This window comes from Sus scrofa, chromosome 17, assembly GCF_000003025.6.
Source record: "Sus scrofa isolate TJ Tabasco breed Duroc chromosome 17, Sscrofa11.1, whole genome shotgun sequence".
Classification (NCBI taxonomy): Eukaryota; Metazoa; Chordata; class Mammalia; order Artiodactyla; family Suidae; genus Sus; species Sus scrofa.
In genome coordinates this window covers 48,560,134-48,568,152 of record NC_010459.5, presented here as the reverse complement: position 1 = coordinate 48,568,152, position 8,019 = coordinate 48,560,134, and the positions used below count along the sequence as shown (strand labels likewise).

General features: G+C 51.4%; 1 protein-coding gene across 10 annotated transcripts in view; it reads left to right on the top strand.

The window, feature by feature from the left end:
• Positions 488 to 8,019, top strand: part of ELMO2 (engulfment and cell motility 2) — a 40,974-nt gene continuing 33,442 nt past the window's right edge. For 3 of the 10 annotated variants that reach the window (XM_021078309.1, XM_021078307.1, XM_021078308.1), the window contains exon 1: positions 501 to 576. The gene's annotated coding sequence lies outside the window, so the exon portion shown is untranslated. Of the gene's footprint in view, positions 577 to 4,472; positions 4,606 to 4,634; positions 4,859 to 6,851; positions 6,988 to 8,019 lie in introns of those variants that run through there. The other 7 variants (XM_021078303.1, XM_021078304.1, XM_021078302.1 and 4 more) reach the window with 6 other exon arrangements.

Here is an 8,019-nt window from a genome sequence, read left to right as displayed (position 1 = left end):
CCTGGGTGCCGGTATAATTAGCTCCAACTCGGTGGTGAGCAGCCGCGGCTGCTCACAGCCTCTGACATGACTGTCACTTCCCACTCAGTTCTTCAAGCCACAGTTATCCCACTGATGAGTGCGTTACATGCCCGCCGGGCACAGGGCTTAGTGCCACCAGAGGACAGCTGAGCCCTCAAAAGCTCTGATTTATCACAAGGAACCCAGGCAGTGCCAAAAGAAAAGTTTGGGTGGGGTGGGGGGCTGGTAATGCCTCTTGAATTTGAGGAGAAATCCCATTCCTCCAGAACCCATAGCCTGGGGCGGCAGAGGAGGCCTATGTCTTTAAGAGGCCTCCGCTAGCTGGGCGGGGATCGCCGGCTTTTCCCCTCAGCATCTGGGCCCGCCCTCCTTTGAGTGACAGGCAATCAACCCAGTTGAAGGAGGAGAGTTCAGCGTGACGGCGAAGCGGAGCAATAGGAGCCCGGGTCGGCCTGCGCGGGGCGGGGTCCCGGGAAGGTGGGGCGGGCGGAGGCTGGAGGAGCGGCGGCGGCGGTGAGACCCGGTTGCGGGAGCTGGGCCTAGGTTGGCGTTCTGGTGAGTGAGGGGCGCGCCGGGGGCTCGGGCATTCCCGCCCTCGGAGCGGGGCCTGGCCTGAGGGACGCAGGGAGGAGAGGCTGGGCCGGGAAGCGGGCGGAGAGCTGCGGCCTGCTTCTGCCCAGGGGACCGAGGGGCTGGAGAGGGCGGGCCTGGGCTGCACCGCGCCGGTACGACAGGCCCCAGAGGGGTCGCGGCCCAGCTAGGTCCCCCGGACCTGAGGGGCACTGGGTCCCCGACAGGGAAGGGTCTACGGGTGGGGAAGAGGGCAGGCCAGGCCTCGAGGGGCGGGGGCTGGACCGGGTAGGGGTCGAGGGGTAGGGGAGGAGGAGGGTGGGTGGGTGGAACGCGGAGTGCGACGAGACGGTGAGGGAGGAGACGGGAGAGGGACCGAATGGGAAGGGGCTTGATAGGCGCCCAGAGAGTGTTTGGGGCTGGGTGGCCCCGGGCGCCAGACGCCCAGATCCTCTCGATGTCGCCACCCCCTTCAATAGACAAGGCTCTTCACCCCGCCCGGTCTATCCGGCCCGGCTCGGTAGACCCCAGTCCGTCTACTTGTATCTCCGCTGCTTGCTCGTCAGTTCAGCCCTCTTTCGCCTCTTACCCGGACCGATGCCGCGTCTTAACCAGATCTGCCCACATGCCCTCTGGCCGATCCGCAAGGGCCTTGCCCCTTGGCCGGAGGGCTCGGATCCGGACGCTCCGCTGCTTACAACTACGCCTCTTCCACCTCTTGCAGGGCCAGCCCCGGATCCTCTCCCAAGCCTTGGAGAGGGGAACCCACCGACCTCTCCTCCCTGGTCTCAGTCTACCAACCCCTCTTGCTCAATACTCTCCTCACCTTTTCGTGTTCCTTCTACATACCAAGCCCCAGCCCTACTCAGGGTCTTCACCCTTGGTCTTCCTACTCCGGGGCATATCTTCCCTGCCTGGCTTACTCCAGTAAATTCCTCTTTATCTTTCAAATCTCCACTCAAGTATCACTTCCTCAGGAGGCATCCCTGGCGCCCGACTCCCTCACCAAATGAATTCCCCACTTTCATCACCCTGTATACTTCTCCTTCACAACCCTTGAATGGCTGAAAATAGGCTTGTCTATTTCCACCAGATAATAAGGTTCACAGGGAAAAAGGTAGTATCTGCTTTTGCTTCTTGTATTTCCAGCATCTTGCACAGGGCCAGGCACTGTAAATATGTTTTAAATAAATGAATGGAAAACTTGGCTTTGGCAGGAGGAACAGGGTGTTCGTGTGAGTCATGTCCCTGAGGTCCTACACAAAAAGTGTGTCAGGGAGTTCCCTTTGTGGCTTAGCCGTTATAAAGAGTCCAGCTAGGATCCATGAGGATTCAGGTTTGATCCCTGGCCTTGTTCAGTGGGTTAAGGATCCAGTGTTGCCATGAGCTGTGGTGTAGGTCATATACTCAGCTCGTATACTCAGCTCGGATCCTGCGTTGCAGTGGTTGTGGCATAGGCCAGCAGTTACAGCTCCAATTTGACCCCTAGCCTGGAACTTCCATATACTGCCCTGAAAAGCAAAAAAAAAAAAAAAAAAAAAAAAAGCGTGCTAGGCTCTGCGCTAGACCATTGGTGACCAATAGAAATACAATCAATACGTGTAATTTAAAAATTATTAGGAGTTCCTGCTGTGGTGCAATGGGATCGGTGGTGTCCCTGGAACGCTGGGACACGGGTTCAATCCCCAGCCTGGCACAGTGGGTTAAAGATCCCGTGCTGCTGCAGCACAGGTCATAACTGCGGCTAGGATCTCATCCCTAGCCTGGGAACTCCATATGTGTTAGGGCAGACAAAAAAAGGAAAAGAAAATTAGTTATTTTAAAATGGTTTTTTTTTTTTAGTAGCCACATTAAAAAAGTAAAAAACAGGTGAAATTACTTTTTGTAATATACTTTACTTAACCTAATAGACTCCCAAATAATATTATTTTGACATGTAGTCAATATAAAAATACTAATGAGATATTCCACATTTGTGTGTGTGTACTAAATCTTTGAAATCTGGTAGGAGTTTTACTCTTAGAGTCCATCTCAGCTTGTGGTAACCATATTTCAAGTGCTCAGTAGCCACATGTGGGGGTGTGCAATGCTAGAAGTTTTATATACCGGTGACATTTAATCACCTTAAGCCTTTTGAGGTAATTAGTGTTGTCTACATTTTACTGATGTACATCATGAAGCTTCTGAACGTTACGCTGCCTGCCAGCGGTCCTCCTAAAGTTCGTGAGTGGAGGAGGCAAGTTGAAGACCAGGACCCCCATCTATTCATCTGTTACCCTCTGCTGCCTCCAGGAGGTGCCAGGAACTTTTGGTGGTGCAAGAAATGGGGCTAAACTTCTTGAAAACAGTGGCACCTGCGAGTATGTTGAATATTCTGTCTTGTTCCATACAGAGACAGTGTGTCTGTATGCATTGGTACCACCTGCCTAGGGGCTCAGGAACATATGTATTTGGTGCAGTGGAAGGAAAAACCTGCAAGGCAAATGTTTCTTGATGCAGTCACCATAGCTCAGCACAGTCCCCACCAACTCAGCCTAGTCCGTACCAACCCTACTCTAGTCCTGGGTAGAAAAATATACACAGCCTGCAGCATCTCAAAGGTGCTAGGCATACAAGGCCTGAGTTAACAGTCTGGCCTTTCTGTGCAACAATTGCTCGTTGAGTGAAATCCTCACCACAGTGAGGCCAGCACTGTTCCAGGCCATTTAGGGTGACTGAGGAGTGTAACTCCCGGCCCTCATCCTCTGAATGCTAACTGTGTACTTGGAAAGACAAGACCAGGTCACAAAGTGATGAGGTTAAATGAGGTTCAGGGCACCAGGCTGATAAAATGAAGAACCGGAAGCAGTGTGTGCAGAGGCTGCATGGTGTGTTCCAAAGTGCTGGGTGGGTGGGGGGACGGGACACTTTGCAACTTGCTGCAATTCCCACATAGATGCTGCTTGGCTTTTTCACTTACCTGTCTGGCTGCTTAAGCATCAGAGTTTGTAAACCCATTAGACTGTTTTTTCTTTTTTGTTAAAGCATAGTTGATTTACAACGTTGTGCTAATGTCTCTTCTACAGTAAAGTGGCTTAGTTATACACATACATGCATTCTTTTTTTCTTTTCCTTTTTTAAATATTCCTTTCCATTATGGTTTATTCCAGGAGGTTGGATATGGTTTCCTGTGCTATACAGTAGGACCATGTTGTGTACCCATTCTAACTGAATTAGTTTGCATCTGCTACCCCCAAAGTCCCAGTCCATCCCTCTCCCTTCCGCCTCCCCTTTGGCAACCGCAAGTCTTTTTTTTTTTTTTTTTTGTCTTTTTGCCATTTCTTGGGCCACTCCCGAGGCATATGGAGGTTCCCAGGCTAGGGGTCGAATCAGAGCTGTAGCCACCGGCCTACGCCAGAGCCACAGCAACACGGGACCTGAGCCGCGTCTGCACCCCACACCACAGCTCATGGCAACGCCAGATCATTAACCCACTGAGCAAGGGCAGGGACCGAACCCGCAACCTCATGGTTCCCAGTCGGATTCATTGACCACTGCGCCACGACGGGAACTCCGCAAGTCTTTTCTTGTTCGGGGTCTGTTTCTGTTTTGTAGATAGATTCATTTGTGCTATATTTTAGATTCCACATGTAAGTGATATCATATGTTTTTTGTCTTTCTATTTCTGATTTACTTCACTTAGTATGATGATCTCTAGTTGCATCCAGACATACTGGTTTGAACTGAGTCACTAGGAAAGATTTGTTGAGCACCTGTTATGTGCCAGGCATTGTACGGCCGCTGCTTTGGAACTGACTATGAAACTCTCCAAGCTTCTTCTAGGAGAAAAGTAATAATAATAATAATTGTATGTTGATTTTCTTCCCCAATTACCTTCACAGGTATTCTCTCATTTTGTCATCAGAATACTAAAACCTGGCAAATTGGGCTTTTTTATGCCGGGGAAACAGGGCTACAGTGTTTTTGCAACTTCTTCAAGTTCACACTGTTGGAATGCTGCTTCCTCTGTGTCAGGTATTAAGTTAAAAGATTTACGTATATTATCCCACCCCATGTGTTCACAGTAACTTTATAGAGTGATATTGATTCGAGCCCTCTTTTGTAGATAAGGAAATGGAAATTCGTAGAGCTGGAGCCAAATCCAGGCCTGTCCCCCAGCAGAACACAAGCTCCTAACCTCATTGTTACTCTGCCTCGCTAGAAGGTCAAGGTTGGAAGAGCTTCACAAACGTCTAGTCCAATCTCCTCATGTAGATCAGGACCTAAGGTCAGAGAGGCTCGTGCTGGGGGCAGAGCTGGGCAGTCAGGTTTCCTGTGCTGCAGGGGGAGGGCTGACCCAGAAGAGGGGGGTTACGCCTTCTTTTGTGCCTGACTGGTGGTGTAGCCTGGCCAGCTTCCCTGGACCTCCTTTCGCTTATTATAAAACAAGAGGCTTGGCCTGACTTTCCAGCAAGAACAGTGCTGTGTTGTTGTGGTTGGTATTGAAGGCGTCGGGTCACCAGCCTGGGATTTCAGTCCTAACGCAGGGCCTCTCAGCTCAGCACGCTCCCTCCCTCCCTCCCCGCTGCAACCATGGCAGCCCCATGAAGGCAGACAGTTTCTTCTCATTCATCTGTATTTACTACTTCAGTTTCTGTTTCATTTCCAAAAACTGAGGCAAGCGGTCTGGAAACACTGAGCCCTCTACATCCCTCTCGATGACTATGGTCAGGGACCTGCAGAGCTCTAGGCAATGGCTAGTCCTCCGTCATTAAGAGTTTTTATTCTCTTTTAAAGGCAGTCAGGCCGGTGCGCCTGGCACTGTGCCGCCAGCGCAGGAGACCCGGGAGTAGCTGCAGACTTGCTGGGTCCCTGCCCTCAGCTAACAGCTCCCAGCCCCGGCCACTTGTTAGAATCACCAGACAGGCTTGCGGCGCCCTGGAGTGGGCATCGACAAGGCACCACCAGAGCTGCGAACCACCGGTCTAGACTCTGCTTCTCAGACTGTAATGTGCATGTGAAGCACCTGGGGATCTTGTTAGAAGGCAGGTTCTGATTCGGCGGGTCTGGGCTGGAGTGAGCGTTGCTGCGTTACTGCAGGCGCCCAGACAGTGTCGATGGTGCTGGAGTGCAGACCACACTTTGAACATCAAGAGAAAGAAACCTGTCAGTGGGGTTGGGACAGGAGCGCGGATGAGGGCGCAGTTCGTTTTGCCTGAGGTAAGAATTAGGAAGGCCACACAGGGGAGTGACTGAAGGAGCTGGGCCTTGAAGCACGAGTAGGTCTTCGTCAGCCGGACAAAGTGGAGGGAATGATGGCAGAAACCAGAAGAGAGCGAGTTTGGGGGAAGCAGGTGGTCTGCTGTGACAGGCGAGCGTAATGTCTAAGGGTCATCTGGAGGCTCCTCGGGACTGGAAGAAGCTGGGTGCTCTCCTGAGGGGTCTAGGCTCATTCTGGAAGGATAGGAACACTGCAGGAGGTTTTTAAGCAGAAGAGCAGACCTGGGCAATCCTCAGGGTAGGTGTTAAAGAAGCCTGACCCTGTTCCACACCCTTCTTCACCACACTTGTGGCTTTAAGTAGAAGTTCCCAGGCTAGGGGTCAAATCGGAGCTGCAGCTGCCGGCCTGCCCCACAACCACAGGAACACTGGTCTGAGCCACATCTGTGACCCATGCTACAGTTTGCGGCAAGGCAGGATCCTTAACCCACTGAGCAAGGCCAGGGATTGAAGCCGCATCCTCTTAGAGACACCATCTGGTCCTTAACCTGAGCCACAACGGGAACTCCCTGGGTGGCTTTTAACTACATATTTGGGTGTGTCTTGTGTCCGGCAAGTTTCATCAGAAAGGAGAAACCTCAGCTGCCGTTGGTGTGATGGTTCTGCTCAGTGTTTCCAGCAGTCGATGTCAGAACCTGAATCTGCAGACCCGTCTCCCTCTTTATACCTCAGAGTCTCACCCTCTTTCAGGGTCTGAACCAAGGGAGGTTGTGTCACGTCTCACTTGGCTGGACTTCAGAGGAAGAAGCCTCTGTGGAGATTGTGTTCTCGATTAGAAAGAGGGTGTCACCTCTGATCGCCTTCCTGGTGTGCTACTTCCTGCTGTAGGAAACAAGCCAAACTTACCCAAGCCTCTCCCTCTGAATCAAAAGCCAAAGAACATGTGTTGATCCTTATCCTTAAAGGAACGGGGGCAGGCGGGGAGCTGGAAACCTTCTGGCCTTCGATCTGAATTCCTTACTAATGGGAAGGGATCATCTTTCACTTCCTTTCTGCCAGGCTCAGAATCCAGCTCCCTGGACCAGTCCCTGCAGGAGCTGGTGACTGATGAACCTCCTTGGGGCCTTTTGTAACTCCGCCGACTTTGTAAGCACCTTCCAGAATCCACTGAGAGAAAGTTCATTGGAGACCCCGAAGGTCCTGTTTTTCTCTTGTTTCTGGTCTTTGCCTTTGAAAACCCAGACTTTTCTCTCATGCCTTAGAGTAGAATTATCCTCCCCAGATCAGTGTGTGCCTCTCTCTTGTTTGTGACATTTAGAGTTTTCCAGACCATCTTTGTGTCTGTACCACTTGAAGGAGGAGGGAGGAGGGTTCAAGACTTTTTTGCCTTCTGGGCCTGGACATGAAACTCAGGCTGTTTGCTGTTGAACTCGATAGAGCTGCTGAGCAGGAGAGCAAGGGGCTATTTATAACCCTGAGGATTTCGCAATGTTATTGAATTGCTTCGACCTAATTTCCACTTCCTTTCTAAAATGAAAATGAAAAGAGTAAGCAAACAAGAGCTGAAAAGGTTCCCCACAAGGAGACCCTGTATCCTGGGACTGTTACCTGGAGACTCTTATTCTTCATTCTCCTCTATGTCCTGAGGTTTCTTGAGGGAGAAGAACGGAGGGATGTTTTCCCCTTGCTTTTAATGAGAGTCAGGGTGCTAAATCTGACTTTCCAGTGAGACACGTCCTAACCTTAGATGTGAAAACAAAACTTTTTTTTTTGTTGTCTTTTTGCCCTTTCTAGGGCCACTCCCGAGGCATATGGAGGTTCCCAGGCTAGGGGTCAAATTGGAGCTGCAGCTGCCGGCCTGCACCTCAGCCACAGCAACACAGAATCCGAGCTGCGTCTGCAATCTACACCACAGCTCATGGCAACGCCGGATCCTTAACCCACTGAGCAAGGCCAGAGATCGAACCCGCAACGGAACTCCAAAAACAAAACTTTAAACAATGGAAATTCTGTGGTGGGTCATGGTGGAAACACCGTCAATCGGAGCACTTCACGCCTGAGCCCCATGAAACCCTGGAGAGCCAGCTCTGGTTTGTGTGAGCTGAGGAAGTCAGAGCTGTTGGATTTGAGCAGAACAGGTGCTTATGGAGCCGTAACCGAGCGCCAGGTTTTGTGCCAGGGGATGAAACTGCAGGGTTGGACCTGCCCCAGAGGAGGAGAGGGTGGAGG